The sequence below is a fragment of the Atta colombica genome, unplaced genomic scaffold (assembly GCF_001594045.1).
Source record: "Atta colombica isolate Treedump-2 unplaced genomic scaffold, Acol1.0 scaffold222, whole genome shotgun sequence".
Taxonomy (NCBI): Eukaryota; Metazoa; Arthropoda; class Insecta; order Hymenoptera; family Formicidae; genus Atta; species Atta colombica.
This window is the reverse complement of record NW_017259319.1, coordinates 703,904-730,361: the sequence shown is the minus strand read 5'-3', so window position 1 is coordinate 730,361 and position 26,458 is coordinate 703,904. Positions and strand designations below refer to the sequence as shown.

The window sequence follows — 26,458 nt, the reverse complement described above, 5'->3', positions numbered from 1 at the left end:
CTCTCTCTCTCTCTCTCTCTCTCTCTCTCTCTCTCTCTCTCTCTCTCTCTCTCTCTCTCGTAACGTGAGGGTGAAGTTATTTCTGTTTTCGTTGGCCGCGATCGCGCACGTAGGTGCGAAATTAAGCCTGCCGCGCAGCTGAAACGCTCGACTGGCTAAATTATATCCGGAAATACGAGCGCCCGCGGCTGTTCCGCGGATAATAAGCTCCCGGGGCGTAAAAACTTCTATTCGAGATGGAAACGCCTGAGCACGCCGTCCGGACGAGTCCGAGCGCACCGTGGCCCCAAGTACGCCGTAAAACCTAAACGGGATGGCTGATTTCCGAAATGAGCGAAGACGTTCGGCATCGTTTCGAACGGAAAGAAAGCTGGTTCTCCTCGGCAAGAACAATTCGATATCGACCCAGACTAGTCCTGATATAGGCACTATGTCAATCAGGTGAAGCTGGAGTATATACTCTCGCATGTCCCGAATTTAACGAAATTCTTTCTGGTGATGTTTTTCTTTCTCTCTTTGCTAAGGTGTCTCATTGTGACTAGCGATCGATACTACCATAATATTGTTAATCTTCGGTCTAGGTAGGGTGTGACACCCTCGCAAGAGAGATGTAAATTTCTAACTTTTTAAAAAATATTGCGCGCAAGTTACCGTTTTATATAGCTGGAGTTGCCTGTCGTACTAAATTAGTATACTTATGATGAAGTATACCATAAGATATGAGATATCCTACATGCCATCCTTCGCTATCTTGATTTTTTTCACCTGGTTCGCGAAAGGTTAAACACACGATCTTTACGCGTTTCACGTAGTTTCAATCCTCGCGCGCAGTACAAAGCGAGTGTTTCTATCGGATCAAGCAGATTCAATCAAGATTGCCGATGATCTGATGGATTGCGTTCAGCCTCGTTTATCTGGAGATTCATCATTCATGCACGATCACGGGAACGCGATTCGTCGGATTGATAAGAGTATTTTTCTTGCGATAATAATCCGGGTCAACAGAAGTCTAAAAATCCAGCGAAATCGATCGTCTGGCGTGACAGTCGCACGAAAATGCCGGGAATATTAACGGCGTTTCGAGAGAAAAAAAAAGAGTTCGCATGATTTACGCGTACGGAAGGATTTATTTCGAAAACTCGCCTCATCTCGTCGGACCTGTGTCGGCACTGATGCACTCCGTATGTCCGCATTAAGCTACATATATATTACTCAGGAATCACCAATATGTGTGTAATATGACAGATATCGAAAACTAAATCTAAGAGATATATTTACCTTTCAAGACTATTTTCGTGCAACATAAACGACAAAATGTTTAACAAACTCTCAAGAGAATATGGGGAAGTATAATATTAACATATTTTCAAACACTCTTCTCGAGCGGAACAGAAATTTGCGAGATTTTAATTGCCAAGTTGTTCAATGTTGAAGTCTAAACGGATGAGCATAGTTGGAATGAAGGCAGGTATTTGCTTTCGGACAGTCCAAAGCAAATCTGGAGAACGTGGAGTCTATCCTTTCGCGTATAAGTATGCCATACATAACACGCGATTTTACATACGTTTCAGCACGGACTGCTAATCCGCGCGACGAAATACGCGAGCCGCGTAGAGAAACGCGTCCGGATATTCGCCGCCGTATCACTGCCGCGCGTGTCGGTGCGCGTATTAAAGCTAAAAACGGTCGCATCATTAGGAAAGGATTATGCGAATGCAGAACTTTTGCGCGTCCTCCACGCGCGCATGACCCCGTTACTCATTTCTCATTTCAGCCATATTACGCAGCATCACGAGTTCTGGCCGTTATTAATGAGGTTTTAGGCCACAAATAGACTTTTCCTCGTTCTCCCTCATCTCTTTATTCGTCATTTATCTTCTTTAATTTGAATATAAAAGATAATCAATGATTTTACTAGGAAGAACCAAATACTATTGTTATCCTCGGTAAATCGGTACATTCCAAACAGGAATTATTATATCTATCAATCATTTTTATTAGAAAGATTTGTGAAATTTATTATATGCAGAAACTTGCAAGTGTCTTCAAAGAAGAAATGCCTAGAACTTTTTATTTTCTAAATTGAAAGCACTTTTGTCTTCTTACAATTAGTATAGTTTTTATAATAGGATACTTGTGATTTTACATTTCTCCTCTTATTATTTCGGCTAATTTTAGATAATATATTACTATACTCGTATATCTATATTTCTATCTGCACCAAAAGACTCTCCGCAGAACACAATAAATTTCTGTCTAGATCAGCCTCTCTCTTTCTCTCTCTCTCTCTCTCTCTCTCTCTCTCTCTCTCTCTGCATTATCTACATATTCATTATTTTCAATTAGTCGTTCGGCTCATTGCTATAAATCACTGTTGTGTTTTTGTAATATTTCCATGCACATTTTCTCTTATCTCATTACTTCATTCAATTCGATTTCGCTTCAATTCATGTATCTGTATGCGGAATACTTATCTAAAATTTTTTCTGATGTTCTCTTTCACAGATACTATATTCTTACACAATAAAAATTTTTTATTTATATTAATCGGTCCTAAAATTTTTATATTGAATTTTTAATGTATCTGAGTGTTAATTTTACATACTGTAATTGTGTTCATTCAAATATTGTGTGTTAAATTGATATTCAACATTTTTTAGTATTAAAATAACAATTTAAATAAATTAAATAAATGAACAACTAATGTAGAAATAATCTATTGCTTTAAAACAATTTTAAGATAAACGAATAAAATACAATTTAATGTATTAATTTAACATATTGTTATTTAACATATATGTTATAAATATTAATTGTTATTATTGTTAATTGTTATATAATTACTTTAAAAAAATATGTTATCATTTGTTTATAAATTGTGTCAGTATTATATAATATATTTGTCATTTTTTAAATATAATATTTGTATTATTTCTAACATAGATATTCATCTAATCGTTAAATTGATACAAAAATTACGGTGGACCCTTTGACACAATGGAATGTGTTAAATTTAACACAAATTGTCAACTATGTATGTGTACGGTTTTCGACACTCGAAATAACTGTACATTTATATATTTATTTCTTTAGTCTTTTAAACTTCCGTTACTTCTATCCCGTTTGTTCTTTTTAAAACTTCCAACAAACTTATCGACAAAGTGATGCTATCAATGTATAGTGCCGCGTGAACCGACAGGTTAGAGACCATCTGCGTCTTGATATTATTTATGCAGTTCGGGGAGGCCGCTGTTGGCAGGTAGAGAGCAACGCGACTCATCAGCGTGCACGAGGCGCGAATTACGTATGCGACAACATGCGGTTGGAATCGGAACACCGGTGTCCGATTCAGACGTCATCGTCTGCTGCGGAGACAACCGGAGAAATTAATAGAGCAACGTGTAATAACCACAGCGAATAATCATGCCAGTTGGTCTCACCAATGTCTCATGCTATCGCATATCCATTTAGTTTAGAGTAAAAAATATAGTTATATACGTACATTTCTTTATTATTGTCGTATTCTTAGTATTGTCGAGATATGTCTTTCAAATGTGCTTTCACTAGGTAACCTACTTATTTACCAAAAGATTCAATTATTAAACTAAAGACTCTCAAGTAAAAATCTAATCACTTTTAATTGTTTCCTAAGAACAATCTTGAATTAAATAAACACGGCGAAACATTATAACTGATTATACAACATTTGGGCATTTTTCTTATAAATTAATAAAATTTTTTCTTGCATGGTGACGAGATGTTTTGCTATAATGCAAATAATAATTTGTAATACTTTATGACTGTTACATTCTTTAAGTGCTTAATAAATGTCTTCCCATATATTCTACAATACAAAGCAAAATATTGTCGTCATATTTGTCTCGACTTTTATTTGAGGGTTTCTACATTAAATATTAAAGACTCAAAAACTCAGATGGAGCTCTTTCCTCCGACTTTATCTTTGCTAAATAAGAAGCGACTTCAAAATGAAGATGAGTATTTAAAGTTTTTCCAGCCAAATCCGAAATATTCCGTTAAGAATCTTTTTTTAAGTCGAATTCCTTAGTACTTCTATTTTACATTTCATGAGATAGGCATTTGAATTTCCACGCAAGAATTTCCTCAGTCCAATGGATTGAGCAACTATATTCCGTAGTTAAGCATCTTATCCCATCTACATTTCTAAACACGAGGTGGAATTCCGTAAAAGCTATGGTCGATGTGAGGTATATATGAGATATATGGTATATCGTCGTCGAGTTTAGCGTATCGCACGACGTGACGAATTCCTCTTCACTCCTAGCAAATGGTTTGCGCGCTCTCCTCGAAAAAGATGAAATATATTTTTTCTCCTTTAGCCGGGATCCCATATCTAGCCGGAGAAATTTTGTTAAAAGTCGGGGTCGTTTTTGCGTTGCGTCACTCGAGCTTTAATCAACGCGCCGCGAAGGCCCATAACACGGTTATAAACGCAGTTAATTATCATCATAGCGTAATCAGCTCGGCTCTGTGCGGCAAAACCATCAATTACTACATGTGCAAAATTATTCTGCACCGATCGTCAAGTCTGGCCATTACTTCTCCGATCTTTCTCTCCCACCTGTTTATTGGAGGAAACGAAATATCGCTCGGAGATTTTATTCGAGCATGCCATTTTCCGAAAAGCGAGATTTACATTTATTCGTTCGTTTTATACATGAAACGCTTTCGCGCGCGCACCGGACAGATTTACATTTATTTATACGAATGTTTACGGCGGCATTTCAACCTATTTTCCATCTCACTCTGTCATTATCTTTTCCCCTTTTTCTTTCTATTTTTTTTACGCTCGCACCGTTCGCCACTGCAGAAACGCGAATTATACGGGCTCTCGAATGAAACACCTGATCGATATCGTAGCATATCATGTGACAATTCTTTTTTCTATCACAGCGGAACGACTGCCGTCGCACGGGTGAAACGCAGTCGCCAACATATTCATGCAACATGAAAATTGTTTATTTTTTTTTTCAAAGATACATTCGCCCGAATCTTTTGAGCTGGAATGTTCATTCGTTGCTTATGAATTTATCCTCGCCGGTGTCGAAAGTGTCATCATGTGCATATGCATCATATAAAATCGACTTGTTATCTTTCTTTACGTTCCGACGCTTCGCTATTTTCACTCATTAGCTAGTTGCACTAAACAAAGAAAAGGATAAAGAGTGTGAAGTGCGTATCGTATTTGTCGCGTTTGTACATTCTGTCAAATTGGCTCCTCGTATTTCGTTTGCACATAAACTACAAAATACAGGAGAGGAAGTAACGCGTTATTTGTAACGCTATTACTGTTACTCTTTATAATAACGATTTAATCGATATAATAATTTTACAATTTTCCATAACGTAACAATAATACCAAGATAGGAAAAGTTATTATTTTTTAAAAGTAATTCGTTATCATTATGCGTTGCTCATTAAAAAATATAACGAGTCATTTTCCAAAAGTCACTTTTCCAACCGCGACATGTCGTTATCGACGTGAAAAATTGTAGTCATTACCAAAAATTATTAAAAAAGTAAAAATAATTGTAACAACGTTATAAGTAACACGTTATTTCACAGTTATTACTTTCTTGATAAAATATAGTATAAACATAAAATAACAATAAAAATATGATGCAATCTTGGATTCGTATAGATTCAGAACATAAATATTAGCTATTTTCCGATCGCGCGACTATGCATCCCGATAGGACGTAAAATATGCGAATTGAATTGGAGCCGTTGGGTCGAAAAGGGTTAATCGTTCCCGGATAACCGGCGTGAGAGAATACGCCAGACATCTCGACTTATCGCTCGCACTAATCATAACGCGGTAGTCACGGGGCGGGGTGAAACGGGATGGAATATAACGTCACGCCCAGCCCTCGTTTCAGGGTGAATACGTCGGGTTTAACTCGATGTAATTAGTGATTACAGATTACCCTTTCGTCCATTAGCATGGGCCGCGATATGCGCTCGGCCTCTCTGTTCATGTAAATGCGTCGCATACATACAGATTAGGCGTTTCGCCGGAAACCGGAGCTGGCCTACTGTGTGTTCGCAATGGGCCTGATGCCTCGAATCCCCAATTTCCTAAAGCCGCACACTTTCGTACATCTCACTCTCGCTTTCGTTCCTGCGATCGTTCTTATTTTACAAGACATGTTTGTTCCAAGAATGAAACACTCGATTTTGAAACACGCGGTTCTATTTTGGGACGTAATTAATTTGATCAAATTTATCGACGATCCGGACGCGACTACGAATGTTTGCCGTTTCGCGTTTGTACATCGGTGTGCTCTTTATGACTATTGCAAACGGAATTTATCGAGGACTAATGATCGGAGTTTGTATTGCGTTTTATTTGTTCGTGCATACCACTGATTAAATAATGTAAAACATGTAAAGCCATAATTATGTTTACTTACTATCTTTTAGCATTAGCGTTTGGCGAATAAGAGAAATATACCATTAATAGTATCGTTTGATTAGTGATTTCGGTAACATTTTAAGCTATAATTACTTCGAAAATGGTTCGTGTAAATGAAGAGAGTTTCGCCGAAAAGGGATTTACGCACGGTGGCAAGAATTACATAAATCCTAATCTTATTAGGTGAAAGCGGTCAATTTTCTTGTGCCACTAAATTGATGTCGCCAGCTGTGGATTTAACGAGCGTATGTTACTAACCGCTTTGCGGTCAAACCCTTTTAATCACACGTGCGAAATACATTCGATAGGTGACCATTAAATGGACGACTTTCATATCTCAAAATTACTCGGTAAACGAACTTCGTATTGAAACTTCGCTTGAAAAATGTATTTGATTTTTCACCGCGGCCGTCGATAAAATCAACCCAGCACATACGTTAATTCACATAACACGAGGTATCATCACTTACACATGTTTCAAAAACAAACCTTCTATCATCTTTAGCAAAATAAAGATACGCAACAGATTACGTTTTAAAATGTTTTCAACAACAGATTATTTTTTTGATAATATTTGAGAACCGTGGGAAAATTATCTGCTTTCGACAATCACGCATCTTCAATTAACCCGGGAATAGTCGCTGGGATGTTTTTATATTCCAGCGACAACAAGAAAATGTGAATTTGTAAACTATTGTTTTGTATGGGTATTTGTTGAACATATTTTCTTCCATTTTTTTTTAGTAACTAATATTTACGGACCTTTTAAATGTTTAAATATACAATTCCATCGAAAGTCCGAAATAAAAAAACATTATATTAAGTAAAATCTTTATTTTTTAAAAATTATGTCATAATAAACTACTTACATATTTATTTTATTTAATATTTGTTTGATTTTACTAACTTTTTTTCAGGAAATTATGATTAAATCTATATTCACAATTTTAAAACACTAATAAATCGAAAAACAGCCAACAATATGTTAGTTAATAATAGTGATTTTAATTAAGATAGAAAAACACGCCAGATGATCATTTATGTAAAAAAAGAATTAGGTGACCACTCCCGGATTAATCTCTAAAATCCATCACTGCTAAAGTCACGTCATATTTCAACTTTATTGTCAAGAAAAATACGCTCTCATTTTTTAATAATTTTTATTACCTTCCGCGCGACGTATGTTGACTAGGTTATCATTTTAAGTTTTAATCGTTACGAAAACCACAATTCGGCTTGACACAATCCGGGTGTTAGCGAAAAAAAAATGCAACAATCCAACATCCTTTTTCATTTCGTTAACGGATCAGTCATTGTACTGTGATCACGGTACTGTCACGCCATTTCGCGTTACACATAGACACGTGTGATTTTTTTCCCTCAACCTGGCCTGTTAAGGGTTAATAATCTTGTTCTACCCTCTCGACGCTCGACGTCGCCCCGGGGCGGTGACGCTCATCCGATGCTTGGATGCGAGCGGTATTTGCAACGTGCAGATTTCGCGTTTACAAACGGGCCGGACGTGCAAAACGCGCGGGTGTGCGCGGAAATGGAATTCGCTTTTTGCGCGTGGCGCCAAGAACACGAGAGAGCTCGGCCTTGCCGGTGGCGTAACTGAGTAAATGTGCAACCAGAGGCAAGTTTGAAGTTTAAGTACGCATCTCCGCGCATCTCCTCTTCCTCTTGCGAACACGTACTTTTTACCTCGCAAAGCTTGCCCAAACTTTTTCTTCCGAACGGCCATTTATTTGCAATTTATTTCCATTACATGCACGACAGAAAAGTATTTTGACAATGCGTTAAATAATATACGGAGAAAGAAATTAAACTCGATGATGTTGATACTTGAGTTTAAATCTATAATAAATATGATTTAGATATTTTACATATTTTCTATTATTTATGAATTCCTTCGTAAGAATTGAGAACATGTATCATGATGCATTATTTCTTATTGCAACTCGTAAAATATTGAAATATTTGTAAAATTTATAAATTTATATTAATATTTAAAATTTGTTAAATTTCATAGTTTAATTTTGTATATTTATGCAGATTTTATGATATTGTTTTGTTATATAATAATAATAATTTCGTTTTGTTTTAAAGAAAGAACTGAATTTTTGCAAAGATATTAGTTGAACTCTTTACGTTACTGATTAAAATCAAATTCATTTTTTTCTACAGAAATTTTTAAAAAAATTCTACAATATTGATGAATAGGATATGTAGTACTATCGAGAAATTTGATAAATTTCTTCGCATCTCTCTAGCGTAGTTACATCACCGAGCTTGACCTCTCTTAAGTTTTTGATGTGGTTGGGCGGGCGCTTTTCCATTCTTTACTCGCGATTTACGTGGTCCAGTAAGGCCTGAAGGCGAAGTTTCACCGTGCAAAATTTCGTTCGTGACTCGCCAGAATTTATCGAGTAGAATAGAATAACAATTTATGATACCGAACAGCTAACGGTCCTTCGAGAGTTTTAGTGAAATTTTACGTAATATTTTGCGTAACAGTTTTGGCATTACCAAGCACGGCGATATCCAAGGGAATAGAAGATATTTTATCTGTGAACATGGCGGCATATTCCTCTCCAGAGGCTACGTTAAAGCTACTAATTAGTAGCAGATTAAACCGTGTGTTAGTGCTACAAACTATTATTTACGTTTCATCTTATTAATTTATATAAGCATTTAGATTGACAAAATATTTCATATATAAAAAGTTTCTTGAAGAAATACGTAATAAATTCTATTCTTTTCTTCTAATCTTATATCATTGTTATTATTATTCTTATTATTATTATCATTATTTTTACTATTATTATTATATTTATTTTTGTCATGATATTCCTAGTGATGATGTTAGAACTCCCGGAAATATAATAAACGTCTTACTCTCGTCCTAAAATTTTCCGTGGAAAAGGACGATGATATTGCGGGAAAAGCGCACGACTGCAATTGTATGGGATGCTACCGCGGCGACGCGAACTCATCGTCGTCGTCGTCGTCGTCGTCATCTCGAGTCTCGAGTGTGCAGAGCATTTGCATTTCTATCTTTTTCCTCGAGCAGGTCTCCATTTTCTGTGCCAGCTAAATTCAAAGAGCCATTACTTTCGTGGTGCGACGGAAAGCCCGCGTTCGACCGTTCACCGGAACCTGTCTTTCAGACGAGTGATCTGCGACCATGATATCGATCCGATCGATAGAATCCTATATCTGGGAACGCGGAAGTCGATCGGGTCTTCTAAGGAGTTCGCTGACACCTTTTTCGCCTCAGCTAATTCGTAACTATTCAGGAATCGGCAAAGAGAAAAAGAGAGAAAGAGAGAGAGAGAGAGAGAGAGAGAGAGAGAACGAGAGAGAGGGCGATTTGAATAACCATTATTAGAATATAACCACTTTTAACGTAGCGATTCTCAATTTTTTAGACTTTTCATGATGTTGCTTTCTTTTTGTTTAAATAGTGATAATAAGTTGCACGCTTCATGATCACACTGAAAATAAGAGTCTAATAATAGCTACCAAATGAGTGAAATAATTTCAACCAAATGTTCGGAATTAATATAACCAAAAACTTAGTGTTTAATTGAATTAATAAACGCTATTTTTGTTCTTCTAAATATTTGGTAATTATTATCAAACTCTTTATTACTATTATTATGTTTGGTATGCGCTAAATATTAAAATGCTAAATAAAAAATATTTGCTAGTTGTTATCAAGCTTTTTCTCGATGTATAACTTGATCTTTTTTTCTTAATTCGAAGAACGAAAATTTACTTTTTCACATTTAATCTTGTAGATAAAATTCAATGGTATTGCGAAAGTATTGCGCCGCTTGCTTATTCAAAACACGGTACGCACGATCGATCTTAGACGATCTTATCGACTTCATCACGTTCCTCTAACAAGTAGGCAACGGATGCGCAGAAAACTTCGCGTGTTTCTTTCTTTTTTTTTTGTAATTAAATCTCGGAACAAACCAAAAGCAAAGCACTTCGAATGGGAATTGTACGCGCGAAACGAGTTTGTGGCCGTTTTTCGTTACGAAACGGCCGAGTGTAAACGAATAAAAGACTCGCGCAGCGATCTTCACCCACGCGCCTCAATCTTTTTGTTTGGTTCTTCTTTTCACTCTATCTCTTTCTCTCTCTCTCTCTCTCTCTCTCTCTCTCTCTCTCTCTCTCTCTCTTTTTTATTTAATCCCGAGGAGTAATCCGCCGTCGAGGCTGAAACCGCTGAACTTTCGAGCACTTTGATACGCGACCGGAGTGCGCTGACCGCGTTAACGACGCCCTTTGACCCTTCGAGCCGCCCCGTCGCGTTGAATACTACCCCTCGGGGCATCTGCAGCGTTTATGCCAAAAATTCGAGCGAGAATATTACGCTGCGTATTACCCCGTCGCGGTGAGCTATTGTAACTTTTGATGTAGATATCGCTCGGTCATTTTTTATTAGAGGACACAAGAGACCTTTGATCCATCAGGTCAGTGACACTAAATCGTTAATCGAATTCGGTTATACCAGATGTAATCATTTTGCAACTACATACTCATAAAAGTCGCAATTTTGTTATGTTTTTTTTTGTTTTTCTAAAAAAAGATACATGAACAGAACGATTTTACTGAAATATCTAAAAAGCTAGATACTAATCTAAAAATAATTTTGTTAGACCATTTAAATAAGCTTAAACTGATTAGAAAAACTATTTACAGCATTATTCATCATAATAACTCATCGAGATTCCTACATAATTATTTTAATGGTCCAACAAAATTACTTTTTTATCTGTATCTAACTTTTTCAATTCTTCAGCAAAATCATTCTTTTCGTTTAGAATTCTTTATCTTGAGTAGTTTGTTGCATTTAGCACAAAAGATATTATCTTTCCATTTCCCGTAACATGCGTTTATAATTCTTCTTATTATATTTAATCTTAATTTTACTCGATGCCGTAATACTTTTACGTGAAGTGTCTCGCGTGGGCTTAAACGGTTGCAACGCGAGAAATAACAGTTCCGTCCACGCTCACCGGATCCGCCCGCCGATTTTAATTCGCGCGTAAATATGCATATACTCTGCGGTACCTTTAAATGGCTCGGGCGCATCTACGGGTCGTCTAAAAAATTACCGTCCTCTGTAAATTTAATTAAATCGCGTACATGTCCGAAAGGCGACACTTAATTGAAGTCCGCGCACCTGCGCGCGTCTCAATTAAGTCTCGCAATTACGCTTGCGTATTTTTTTCGACTTGTCTCGTAACTCGCCGGTCGATACTCCTCTGCGGTCCCTCGTCGTGGTCGAAAACTCCTCTGCGCTACAACGTGACTATTGTTTCATTACCGAAATTGATGATACTTGTTCTAAAATCATAATCCCACGGACACCCTGCATAACGTACGTTAATTTTGATAGTGTCATGAACAGGCCGATGAAGCACGAACAGCGACATGGCGATGGGGAGATTATTATGCAGTCAAAAAGTGGCTCGTGCCCGTAGCGATGCAATACATTAAATTGCCATTTGTTTATTTTATGAGATGTATGAATGTATAATCATTAGTTTGAACATACATACATGGAAAAATAATTTTGTTGAAGTATCTAAACATTCAGTCAGATATAAATCTGAAAATAATTTTGGGTCAAAATACGTAGAAGTCTCAAATAATGCTTCAAATGGTTTTGATATTTTAGCAATTTTAGTCTTAATGTCTTACATAATTTTGATCCAACAAAATTATTTTCAGATCTGTACCTATACAGAGAAAGAATTTTATTAATTTAATAAGCCACCAGTACCTTTAACAAATGAGTTATAGTTTCAATAACATTGTTTTAATACAATTATTTTAATATTTGTTGTAATTGATAATCTGTACTTATTCCAAAAAATTATTAGTAATAAAAGTAATTTGTGTAAAATCCAACCTATTTTTTGATAGACTTTTATTTGCTAGCAATACTACTTATTTTGATTTATATTGTAAATCATGTATTATTTGTTATATTAATGAGTAATGAGAAATTATTCACAACAATAACTGACCGTTTTGCTATACCAAATCATCACATTTGTCATCCCTTTTTTTGTTCCTACAACAAATACATTTCTCTCGGTGTAAATTTAGATACTATAATAAAATTCCATTCCGTATATAAATATTATAATAAATGATTCCATGTATATAAATATTATAATAAATGATTCTTTTTAAAATAAAGTGGATTTTTTTTTTCTGTATTTTTTTGTATATGAATAAGTACATTGAATGTTCAGGATAAGAATGAGTTAAAACTAACTCTCAGTCAAGATTTCGATTCACGATCAAAATGTTCCGAAGTTGCAAATCGCGTACAAATGTCTCCAATTTATTTCATAGATTTGTTGACCGTCGTGTTTCTCCAACTGCGTTTTCGCGAGATGTCCTCATCGGTTTCGCTGGTCGGTTTTACCGATCCTGCCGACTCCACATTCTCCGGTCCATCCGGCAATCGTCGCGCTCAATCATCTGTCAGCGATGCATATATCGACTGTGTGCACCGAGCGTTACTCACTGAACAATGATATAGTCGTACCGCGCCGACAGGCTCTGCCTGCCAGTCGATTGGATAATGATATCCTTGTCCCTGATTCGGGAATCGGTCCCACCGGACGGCCGGCTGTTCGTCGAATGTCCTGCTCGAATTTCGGCGATCGCGCGAAAATGGCTAATTTTTCGCGCCGTCCGATTTACTCTCTCTCGACCATTTGAATTAATTCCCGCGTGTTTCGGACATGTCCACCGCTACGAATTACGCTTATCAGCTTGCAGATGAGCATTGAAACATATACTCGATATTAACGTATCTGATTAAACCCTTGACGTTTTCCGCCAACGTGATTCTGTTGACAAAGCGTTACGAGGACAATTTTTTAGTTTAGCTTTCTTTTTCAATTGAAAATTTTTTCGCCCGATTCCAATGCAAACTCAACAAAAAAAAAAAAAAAAAAAAAAAAAAAAAAAAATAACTCGAATATTTTCTGCTGAAATTCCGACGAAACGATTTTGTCTAATTTTTTTTCCTATAATACGACAATAGACAGAGAATTACAGAAAACAAAAATACTGGGATAATATTCTAACAATAATGCGCATTGACAAGGCTATGATTTTTGTCAAGCCGATATCGTTATTTCATCCAAAAAAAAGAGGGAAAGTATCGTTCTCGTTATTCGCTAACACCCTCGAATTTTTCCACGACTGGCGACGTTGCGGCTCGAAATTTTTTTCCATCGACACGCTCTTCTCCGTCTATAGAGAGTCCTCTCCGCCATCAAATCCATCAGATACTCTTTCGGGGAAATCGACCGCAAATTCATCAAAGGATCTCGCATTAAAATTTCGCTCGGCAGTAATGGAGCGCTTCGTGTATTCGTTTTCCATTTTCCTCCTCCGGTAGAGTATTAATCGCCCTCGACGGCAATAATGGGACGAAAAGGGTAGGCGGCGCTCCAAATCCATTTGTTTCACTACTATTCGTAATTTCAATTGGACTAACGGTCACGACGGCGAACAAACTCGTTCGATTGCTTTTGAAAATTCCGACCGATCGGCTCGCCGCATCGGCTTTACCTCTCAATACGCATGTATACCGGATTTTTGTCGATTCCGCCGATACGTCGATGATCATCGATTCTAACGACACGTCGAACTTCGGGACCGTTTTCGGATGCGCGATGCGGAAATAAGCCTCACTGTCAAATAACTTTTGTTCGATTTTTGCGTTTCGCCGTACTGAAACCGCGTGCATGAAACGACCTGTCCCACCATCGACGCAATTTTGCGACGTTTTTCGCACGTTACGTCCTCTAGTATTTGCGACGCGAATGGTTTCATTCGTTCGCTCGCTCGTTCGCGAGCACGATCGGCGATGTTAATGTGAGCGCTAATTGGAACGCTCGCAAGCAGAGGAAAAAAAAAGAATACAGAAAAGCGCGAGTGGCGGAAATTCGAAATTACCGAAATGGTCGAGAATCGATAATCGCTCCGTGAGCGTTCGTTATTCAACGTTTATTTCGAGAAATTGCCAAGCGACGGTTTTAAAAAGAAAATTTAATTATTTCAACTGAGTGGTAGTCATAAAAGTATAGCCGTTTCAGCAACGGATATGATTATATAAGGTTACGAAATTGTGTCACAAGAGAAGAACAGTTCTAATGAGAATAAGATAATGTATGAGACTATTTATACATTGATATTCAATAATTTTGTTTCTTCAGTCGTTTTTTCGAAATAAGAATATATTAATTTTTATTCGATATAATAATATAACGAATATAGATATTACGAGTAAAGATTTTTAGCAAAGTGCTTTTAAATTCCCGATTGATAAAAAAAAAAATATTCAAAAAGAGATAATATTGCTTTTTTATTTCACAAGTAATGTAACTAAAAAAATTAATTTCTCAGGAAAGAGAAAAATTATTTTTCAATTTGACAAAATTATTAACTAACTAAATAATATCAGCAATAAGAATATATTTTTAATACAATTAAATGTTTTTATTATTTTCGTTTCATAAACCGATTTTTTTATATAATTCACTTTAAGATTTAAGATAACGTTTATTTAATTTATTCATGATAATAACAGTGGTAATAAAAATTACATTTTTTAAGTTGTGTCACTTTCAAAGTAAGGGAATGATATATTTTTTCGAGTGGATAAAGGCAATAATGGCACAAGATCAAAATATCACCGAAAATATTCCGTAAATATCGTATGCACGCAATACTAAGAAAAACGAACACGCAATGCGGCGCAAACGAAGGTAATTGAAAAAAATAACAAACAACATCGTTGCGACCGCGGAAGACTGGACCGGGTTTCACTATTTTTTCCGAGCAACGGTACGAAAGGGGTGGATTTTTTTCGCAGCCTGATGCCGCGATTTCACATCGGACACGACGGACAATGTGAGTCTCGTCGTGCGTGATTCCCAAAATTCGATTTATGCCTTTTATACAACCTTAAATCACAAGTTACGTAATCCGTACCTTTTGTATACACACACGTGTGATATTTTGTGTACGCGGTACCGCTTATGTACGTAGATATACATCCGCGAATATATACGCACAGCGTTCTCTGACAACTTTTTCCCCGGATCCCAGCCTTTTACCAGTCAGTCCGCGCACACCCGCGCAAAACATTTATGTGCGTGTTAATTGAACTCTCGGTATCGATGTTATGCACCGAAAAAAAAAAAAAAAAAAAAAAAAAAAATCGGAAAGACGGGGGGTGTGCGAACCGGTACGCTTCATGGCTGGAGCGTAACGGGTAAAACGGGTACAATTATAGCCGGAGGAGAAGAGCGATACACTAATGCATTTCCTTAGGCTATCAGTTTGTATTTTATTTCTTAATATATAAATAAAAAACATATTACTATCGTATTTTTTTGTATATACGCTCTTGTTCAATGCTAAATATAAAGTACAAAATATTGTTATATGTACAATTTTATTAACTATATTAACGAGATAAAAAAATCTTCGTGACTGAAAATTCGTTTCTGGTTACGCTCCTGAAACGCAATACTTCTCTGTCTCTCTTTCTACACACACACACGCGCGCGCACGCGCGCACGCACGCACGCACGCACGCACGTACGCACGCGCGTGTATATATGTATGTACGTTAATTGAACTCCGAGTATCGAGAACGAGGAAAAATAAAAGAACGTGCGATCGCGCAATTTTAAATGGGAAGCAGCATATTTTTAAAACCCCTTCCTTAGATTCAAGATTCAAACGTTATTTTGATATCAATAGATGATTCGATATAATGGGCAGTAGATAATCTTTCTGAATTTATTAGAATGATATCCAGATGAATGCATAAACTTAATGCTAACATTTTTAGATTTTCAAGTGACCTAATTTCTCGACATTGAAAATATGCAATATTTTCAAAGCTCGAAATTTTCCACTTCGCAAAACTTCACGTAATGTTTAACTAGATGCTTTAGCGAGAGAATTTTATTATCGAGAGTCGCTCTCGCAACTAAAATTTTCACATGCGCATTCGATGAGAATTTCTCCAAATTCTAAGCGCAGTAAACATTTTTTTCCAGGTAATAAAGAATTGAAAAAAATAAAATTAAACAATATATACTTATTTTGAAATATAAATCGTAAAATTCAATAGAAAGAATAATATTAGATTGACATATCGGACAAAAATACAAGTGAAATGAGGAACTGTATAATCAATATACAATGATATTTTTCATACGCTATTTTTAAAGTAAAAAATCCTTCGATTCTCCGAGAGTGACTGATTGCCCATTTGCGAGATTCAATATCGAGAGTCGTTCTGAAAGAATGCAATCTCGATTCTGCGCCCAACACGAAGCTCGCATGTCATTTTCCTCGAGGGTCACTCTAAATTCCGTTCATCTGAAAACTTTATTAAGTCGAGAGACGCTTTCGGAAAGCAAAACTTTGATTACACACACAAGGCCGGCGATAACGCGATCGATGTAAGCTTTTCCCGGTTTTCCCTTTTCATCCAAATTGCAAACCACACGATGCAAACGTATCCACTCCATGCAACATGCTCTTGCATTCGAGCACGTACGTACGCATATGAAAGTGGACAAAGCAGTTTCATAGGCGCGCAACGATTTCGGTTATAATTTTTTCCCGTGCCGCGTCGGATGGTTCCTTTTTATTCCACTCGGCACTCGTGCGGGCACATCTCACACATATACATGCACACATATATACGAGCACACATAACGCCTAGCGTATACAAGTACATACATATATGAAGCATTAATATGCGCACGCTAATTGAAGTCCATCATGGGTACGTATCGAAGTTGATGCGGTCGTAATAACTTGTCGAGATATACAACGAATTGCTTTCATTTTTCACTCCGTCGTTCTTCCTCATTACTAAAAAACTGTCGTTGCACTCATCTCATATCGACACGTTATATTTATCATGATTATTCAGCTAAAGTTAATATTTAATTAATTTTTTTGTACTCTTTGAAAATTATATTCGGATCTTAATTTATTGGCGCTTTTAAATTAATACTCAAAATGTAATATTTTTATCTTAAAATTTAGTATGTAAAATATGATTTTCTTTTTTATATTCCTTCATACATTTTTATGCATTTCTTTCTGTTCACAAAATATTCTGTTATTCAAAAAGGATTGACGAAAATTATCAGGAGATCTAAACATTCTATCTATATCTAAAATGTTAAAATTGTTCAGATAGAAAGAGTTGGAACATACTTTTCGAAAATATCATTGTAATTCTGCTTGCTTTCGTATCTAGATTATGATGTTTATGATCTATATAAACTCAGTTTTCAGTTCATAAACATATTTTAATTAACAACTCAAAATGTGATATTTTTATCTTAAAAATTAATATATAAAATACGATTTTTATTCGTTTTACATTCCTTTGTATATTCTTATATATTTTTTTCTGTTCACATTCATAAAATGTTCTATTACTCAAAAAAGATTTACGAACGCTGTCATGAAACGATCCAAACATTTTTATCTATGTCTATATTAAAACTTTGGATATATAGGAAGGGTTGGAAAATACTTTTCCAAAAAGCATCATTAATATTCCGCCTGCACTTTCGTGTCTAGGTCTCTATGTTTATGATACATCTATCAATGCGTCCTAACTGAACTCGGACAGAGTTTCATGCGGTTTATGCAAACAGAGCAGTTGAACAGAGAGTGTTCGTCTTGGAGGTTGGCGAGGGGAAAAGCCAAAAGGGGAGAACACGGCGTGCACGCGAAGCAGGAACGCGGGGTGGAAAACCGTCAGCTTTGTACACGCGGCTGGATATTTTTATGGCAATATCGCCGCCCCGTTTGTATTCCGACTGTCGGGCCGCAGCAGTCTATCGACATTCGCTCGATACTGGTGGCAACCGCTCGGATATATGGATTGGAGGGAAACGTAGCGTTGCTCCTTTTCCGACGGGAATGAAAAATAACGTCGCGGAATCTGTTTTTCGCCATCCGTTAAAAGCGACCGCGCACGCAATCCCCGCGCTTTTTATTCGCGATAACTTTCGCCCAGCGAAAACGACGTGACCGACCTTTAACCCCTTTCGCGAAAACGATGCGACGAAACGGCACGTTGCAAATCTGTTCGGTTGCACACCCCCGTGATTTTATGGACAACGTTTCGGCCATCGGATAAACGCGCGGCGCGTTTGGAGTAACAGCGCGAAAAATAATTGTGCCGATGGTAACGTTCGATCTACCGGACTGGAGTCAAGAAATTTACGGAATTTACACAATGTTTCATAGTTTCAGAGCACAACGTACGTGTCTGAAGCGTATATACAGGAAATTATGTGAGAGCAGTAGTATTCCAGTTAAAATTACTGCGAATTTTATTGATAGATCGAGCGGATATTCGTGAAATTCCGCGATCACATCGGTGAACATACTGCGTCGCGCAATTGCGTTTTGCCATTATTAACAGATTACACAGCGTTGCGATTAGATGATTTTGCGAGTGTACTATATTCGAAATTAACGAAAAGAATCAAAAGATTTCGGAACACGTTTTGTCGTAAAATAGTCTTTCATTTTTTTGTATTTTCTTTTTCATCGCATTCTATACTCATTTTTCCAATTCAGTCGTTCAGTTTTATTGTCTCCACGTGATTCACATCGCCGAGTTAATTTCGCGTGCAAATTTCAACTAAAGTCATCGCTTTTTTGCAATGTTTCTACATACGAAAAAGGAATCCTGATCCCATTGATCCGATTGTTCGCAAATCAAATTTTGGCTTATGAGAGAAGGTCATTAACAAATCGGCCACAATTATGTCAGCTTATAGTAATTGAGAAAACTCGCTATATTGCCGATTTATTAAATCATTTGAAACATAGAAAAGAGAGGGAAAGCGAAGCAAAGAGATGACGATCGATAAATGCTGCAACGTCCGTTATCAAAGACGCTCGTTAAAGTCGGTTGCGTAATAATTAATTTCTCGTAGCGGAATTATAATTTCCTTCACGACGGCGGCGATGTCTCTCTTCAGTTACCATTCTAGACAACCGAGTGATCAGTTTCAACAATTCTAGCACCTGCAACTTTCAGAGCTCGAGATACCTGCAAATTCCGAGCTGCTAATTTCACGCGGAGATGGTATTGTATACAAAATAACTCGTGGAAGAATGATCTTTTAGAGAATTGTCTGAATACACAACACACATCCCAGGTATGAGCGTTTATTATATAAATCGCTCTTCTCAGTCGCAAATATTTTTTTCTATAAAATGATTTGATCAAAAATTTATCTTATTGCAGATAAATAATTATTCCTTCTGATTTTTTTACGAAGACATTAGTAAAATATAGGTTTAATTTTAATTTATTTATTATTATAATGTTTTTTTTGTTCAATATTAATATCTATTTCAGTAGATACGGTTACATTTTAAAAAATATGGATATAGATTTAATACACATGCACGATGTTTATTAATTCTCACCTTGTTGGTGCTGATATAGATGTCAACATGAATTTATAATAAGTTGTAAAAATCCTATCATGTATTTGTAGTCCCTCCTCCTCCAGAAGCAATGGCGAAAATTTGATGTTTCTCTCTCCTTTAATTATTATATTCTAAAATATGAGTATGGATTGAACATTATGGATGTTAAATGTAATTTGTATTGATATGAACATCAATATATAATGCATATTTAACTCTTTAACGCCACACTAGAGAAATGACACACTTGGATAATGATGTAAAAGTAAGGCTCTCCATTTATATAAAATATGACTGTGATTTCCTGAGGACATTCCACAGTTAACGCAAAATGGCGTATGAATATAGAAAACCATATCTCGTCACTAAAATTAATAATATATCACCTACAGAAAGCTTTGTTTCATATATGTGATGTTAAGATTAATATGCCATTTAACATTATGTTTTAACTTCCTCAGTTTACCAGTTTTCTAGAAAATATGAATGAGACATCTTATACTTTTACATCGTATGGCTCAATTCCATTGTTTATAACTATTACAAAAATGGGTTCATTGTAAAAAAAAATTGTTTTCAATTAAACACCAGACATTAACGATATAAAATTACTGTATATATTTTTATTGATAAAAAATTGTTATATAATTATTATTATATAAGTTATTATATTAACGTTATTATATAATAAAAAATGATTACATAATGAAAAAAGCATTGAAAAAAGAAAGTTAATTAGATATCCATATCAGATTGGCGTCGAATAGAGTTAACATCATGATTTAAAATTCATAATATAATATTAAATCCATATGTTACATCCATATTAATACTTATATCAACACTAACACGGTAAAACTTATGCATATTTAACATTATGCATATTTGGTTGTATAATATTAAATCTATATCCATATTTTTTAGAGTGTATTTATCTAATGTTTGAATGTGTGTAAGAAATATCAAATTTTCGCCATCGTTTCTGGAGGGGGGAGGGGGCGACAAATGCCGACACAGTAGGATTTTCACGACTTATTGTTTTCTTTCGTTCGCAGTTATCGCTATCTGGTGAAATGTGATCGCTGCCGTCGCATATCGCCGGGTTTGATAAGTCGCCGACGCGATCGAACGTGACGCGTTTGTATCCATAGTTTTCTCTCTCTCTTTCTCTCTTTCTCTCCTTCTTCTTCTTCTTCTTCTCTCTTCCTCTCTCCTTGGCGCAAGGTGTTCGCGGCAGACTCGATAGACAAGTCGTGACTTCGAACGTGCTGAAAAGTGGAGACAGTGAATTCTCCCAGCTCCAAGAAGAAGCATCGACTTCCAGCAAGCAAGCACGTCTCGGCGTCGTCGAAACCCGAGTGGATGCGACACGAACTTTACACCGGATGCGCGAAACGTTTAACACGGTATATAGTGGTGGGAATCAATTCTCGCCGAAATAAACTGATGGGTTTAATTGAAACGCAATATTTCGCGCTTTTATTAGCGTATATAATATTCATTCGCAGAGATAGATTCTTTAAGCATTTATCAACGTTAACAAACATCGAAAGAAATAAAATATTGTCTCGAAGAGTTTCGAGACAATATTTCCAGAAGTATCTGATGAAGAAATTATATTTTAGGAAACATCTGATTAAATCGATGAAAAACAGTCAAGCAATTAATAACGAATGTAGAAATCGCGGCGACGTTAATTTTTCTACAAAATGGACACCAATTCTGTTTAAATAAAATATGGAAGGTGACGTCCCGATATTTTAGAACGCGCTATCCGACTGCGTCGTATATCAGACGTTCAATAAACGGTCCGGAAATGGACGAACGATCCCGCGGTTGGATTTACGGTTCTTCTGGAAACGACCCGAAAAAATTGACGGCGTGTCGCTTTCCCGCGAGGGCGGGAACGACGACGGGAAACGGTAATGGCAGAACTTTTTCAAGAAGCGGAGCCGTCACACCTTTTCCGGGGGGAGGAGAGGGAATCTCGATCTCGCCCGATCTCGGGTATTCTCCAGCGCCCACACATGCCCCTCCTGCAACTTTTTTTTATCGGTCATTTCCATAAAGCGTCACATGTAATTGCAAGTCGTCGCAAATTCGATTACGACGAGCCCGGTTGTGCGCGAAACGTGTGCATTTTTTTTCTATCCTTTTAATTAAAAACGCCCAATCTCCGTTAGCGTGTTGACGTGTTCGACGAGTCAAAAACTGAACAAGCTGTATACCGCTAGTCTGTCGCGTTGTGTCGAAATTATTATTCGCGTAACGATCCGGAATTGGTAACGCTCGGCAAGATAACATTGTAAAGCCGACGCGAATCCGCTGGGCGGTTTTTGTTTGCGCAGATTTCCGAGCGACGTAATGCAGCCCAATTTGCGACAGATTCGGGTATATATGCACGTTGCTTTGCGTAATTATGATAAATTACATCAACGCGGGGAAACAGAAATATTTCTCTATGTCTTCTCTATGAGAGCAGCGAAATGGATTTTCTGAATTTCATCGGAACAACTGTGACAAATATTTCTCAACATCTCACGCGCGTTGCATTAATTCATTATTAACGCGGGGATTTTCTCTGCGTGACAAAGAAATTATCTCGCTCAAAGACAGATTTTGCTTCGTACAAACAAAATAATTAACTAATTTCAGCGCAGATATAAAATATAACGAAATAGTATTATTATATTCGCACACAGTATTATTATATTCGCGTTAATTTCTTAATGTACGTTTACGTTATATGTTCTGTATAAACTATTTTCTCAAATATTTTTCAACGTGCCACCTGCAGATTAGCAGACCTCTCTTGCTTACAATGCACCGGTAGGAATTTTAAAAACGCAATTTACATCGAATTGTAAGCGGCGCTCGCAGCAAGTTCCCGCAAATCCGAGGGGGAGTCCGATCTCTCCTTTCCCCCCTTTCCCTTTCTTTCTCTCTCTCATTCGCGGAAATCGTTGTACCTTAAATAATATTTCACCGTGGACGTTTATGCGCAACGCGCGCCGACAGAATAGACGGACGGATTAGCCGACGACAAAATCTACTTAGGCTTCTTTCCCGGACGCAGTTTTCAAACTGTCTCGACTGCTACGTGTATTATCTGTCTGTTCACGCAGCGGCAGCGTGAGTCGCTCTCTTTTCACGCGTGCACACGCGAGCTTCCGTCGCCTTTTTCCATCTCCAGCGAAGCGCCACGCGAAAATGCAATCCCGCTGTCACATATTCTGTCACACTTTGACAAGCGACTGGTAGGGGGTGTGAAACGGGTGTTGTACGGTTTCAACTTGAGGTTTCAACTTCTCGCCAAATGTTTCCTCCCTCCCATTTTGCTTCCCGTTTTCCTCTCTCGCTTGACAAAATTCTTCAAAATAGAACGTGACTTTAACATCTGTATATGGTGGCATCGGTAACAAAGCATTTTAACCTTGCTCGATCTTTCTCCGACAGAACACTCGACTTCATTTCTTTGGAAAAAATGTATGAAGTCTCTGCGTTCACAACGCTGGGAATCCTTCAAACGTGAGAAATCATCGATGTGAAAAGATATTTTTCTGTTTACAACTATTTTTCATATAAGAGAAAGAATTCTATTTCTCGGTCGAAGTGGATCTTGACGCTTAATAATTCATATGTAAATTTATGAATACATTTTTCAGTTCTATAAACTGCGCGCCGATTCGGTTTGTCGGACTTAAAACGCAATCATAAATTGAAATTAGAAATAATATCACAAAGTACATGGGTCATTAATTTAATAAGGATGTTAATAAGCATTTTAAAGAGTGCACTGCAAAGAATATTAGTCTATGAATTTATACTTTGCAGTCATTGTCTGAACGAAAAAACCGTTTATCGTCGTTTTTTTTAATCAAATACAAATTTATTTTTTTAATTTGGCTATTGCAATTTTGAGAAAAATGATGTCAGGTAAAAACAACAATTTTGAAGATTTTTTTGTAACGAAACACCGATAGCAAATTTTTTTCTCAATTTTATTAATACTACGCGAAAGTATCTTAAGATTTAAATTACAATTACAATAATATACAATAAATTACAATTTTGTTTCGTTCTGGTGTAATTATTTATTTTCGAGAAATAGTCATTTATAAAATAGTTATATTATATTTTGCAATTTCATATTGCTTTTTGATTTAATACAATCCAATTATATTATATAAGTATATTATATAACAAAAGCACTTACTTTCCACATAATTAAATACATTCCGTAATATTAAAATGGAATAAAATGCATTTTCCTTGTATTACATGAAAAAGAGCTATTTTATCGTTTTATCTTAAAAACGAAAAATCATACCAACAAAATGGAACAAAACAAATTTTAAAACTAAAGTTGATACTCTCGCATGGTATAAAAAAAAAATTAGAAAAAAAACTGTATTGTCGGTGCTTCATGACAACCTTCAAAATTGTCATTTTTTTACCTGTTTCATGTATTTTTTTCAAAATTATAACGTGATAATTAAAATTGAAAAACGGATTCGGCACAGGCAAAAAATACATTAAAAATAACTAAAATATATTATAAAACAATTTTTTTTCGCAGACTAGTGAAATTTATTGCAAAAAATATCACCACAGCCAGGAGTTTGAATCCGGAACTCCCGACTTTGCGGGATAAGTTTTACTAATTCGTCCATTGAAGTATGTAGTAATATCTATCGCAACAAAGTGAGAAAACTATTTTTAACATGGATAACAGCAATCAAATATTTTTAACAAGAATTAGAATGCTGTTTGAAGTATTTGCGTGTACCATCAGAATTTTTAAATTTCGAATATTTGCAAGGCAAATTGCACAAAAACAAAATTTCGATTGACGCAAAATTAAATTGCTGAAAGAGATCGCATCACAACATTCTTGTTATACATCCGCTTGAATAACAGTCGATTACGTCATTAATCTTGGTGTTAGGTTATTTCTTGCCATAGATTCGACGCGAAGATAACGTTAAGCAGCATAAAATTTTACCGATCGTTTTCGACCGCGAATTGACGTCCGTCGACATAGAAGTCAATAAGCTGGCCGTTGACGTCGATCCAACATCCCTCGGCGAAATCTCCAGGAAAACTTTAACTATGGATGATGACAGCTTCCACGGAGCGTTCCATTTCGACCGCGTTCATAGCTGTATATCTCGCGAACGGAGGACTTTCAAAGATGAAATAAAACGCTGTCACGAAGCGAGAGTGCAATTCTTACGGCCTTGCTCCGATGGTTGTTACGGTGGGAATAAAATTCTCGCCATTTTAGGAAGACGCTCCATAAAATTCGCGTTAGCGTTTTACGCTCCTACACACGAGATATCTCATTTTTCATGCGTACATTTATTGGTGTATGACATCATGGCCTTATTAGTATTAATACGGGGTTAAAATAAAAATGTCGGGTTTTGCGCCAGGTTAATGCCTTTCCAAAATGATATTACATTCTAAGGAGTAAAATTCACATATTGGTATTCAACTCTGACACCTCCATTTCGATCGGATAGTTTTACTATCAACAGTAACTGTAAGAAGGTGCAGTTTTCTCATATGCGTATAGATCGAACGTTCATACTAAAGTTCTACTATCCAGGGAGTAGTTCTCTAAGTTCTCTAAAACTCCAAAATCCGTGCCCAGGTTACCATTCTGTTTACCGAAATGTAGTCTTGCGAATGCGAGTCGCTATCTCGTATGCGGAGATAGCGTTGTCTACTCGCAAACCGAAACATCGCCTCGGAATATCCAGCATGGCGCGGCACCATTATCCACCAATTACGCCAATTACCGCGTGAATACGTGACACGAATGTGCACGCTTCGCTGTAATGCCGCAAAACGCACTAACCATTGTAAACACATTAAAGCAAAACTGCACACTGAACCCGATCCGCAGCTCTTCGTCATCGTCCGCGCGATAGTGAATCGACAAAATCGTGCGATATCTACACGCGATGACGAATGGGACGAATAGGGGGTTAAATAGCGACCGCATGAAATAGCGCTTTTGTAATTTGCCAGGGCAAAACCGCATGGAGGCGAACGAAATATCACGATCTCGGAAATGTGGAACGATGCGTTGTCAGCAGGGTGGATAACGATAGTTCAACGAATCAATCGAGCTTCTTCGATACGCGGCAGCTCCGATACGCGGGATGAAAGCGTGTTCACGTCTCGATTGCTGCATTTTCTCAGCTTTTCCGCCTTCCTGAGGTACCTACTTATTCTCTCTCTCTCTCTCTCTCTCTCTCTCTCTCTCTCTCTCTCTCTCTCTCTCTCTCTGTTCTTCTTTCTTCATCTGCCGCATGACATCCCCGGAGATACGTCCCGCGCCACGTATTCGATACTTTGACAAGTCGTCGGTAAGAGATTGTGACGTGTTATATTTTTCAACTTAAGGGAATACGTATCGCTCGAAATTTTCCAGGCGAATAAAATGCCCAA

At 36.8% G+C, this 26,458-nt stretch overlaps 1 protein-coding gene across 1 annotated transcript in view; it reads right to left on the bottom strand.

Annotated features, from left to right (window-relative positions):
• The window catches only part of LOC108687968, a 232,831-nt gene that overhangs the window by 3,285 nt on the left and 203,088 nt on the right, over positions 1–26,458 (bottom strand). The window lies entirely within an intron of this gene.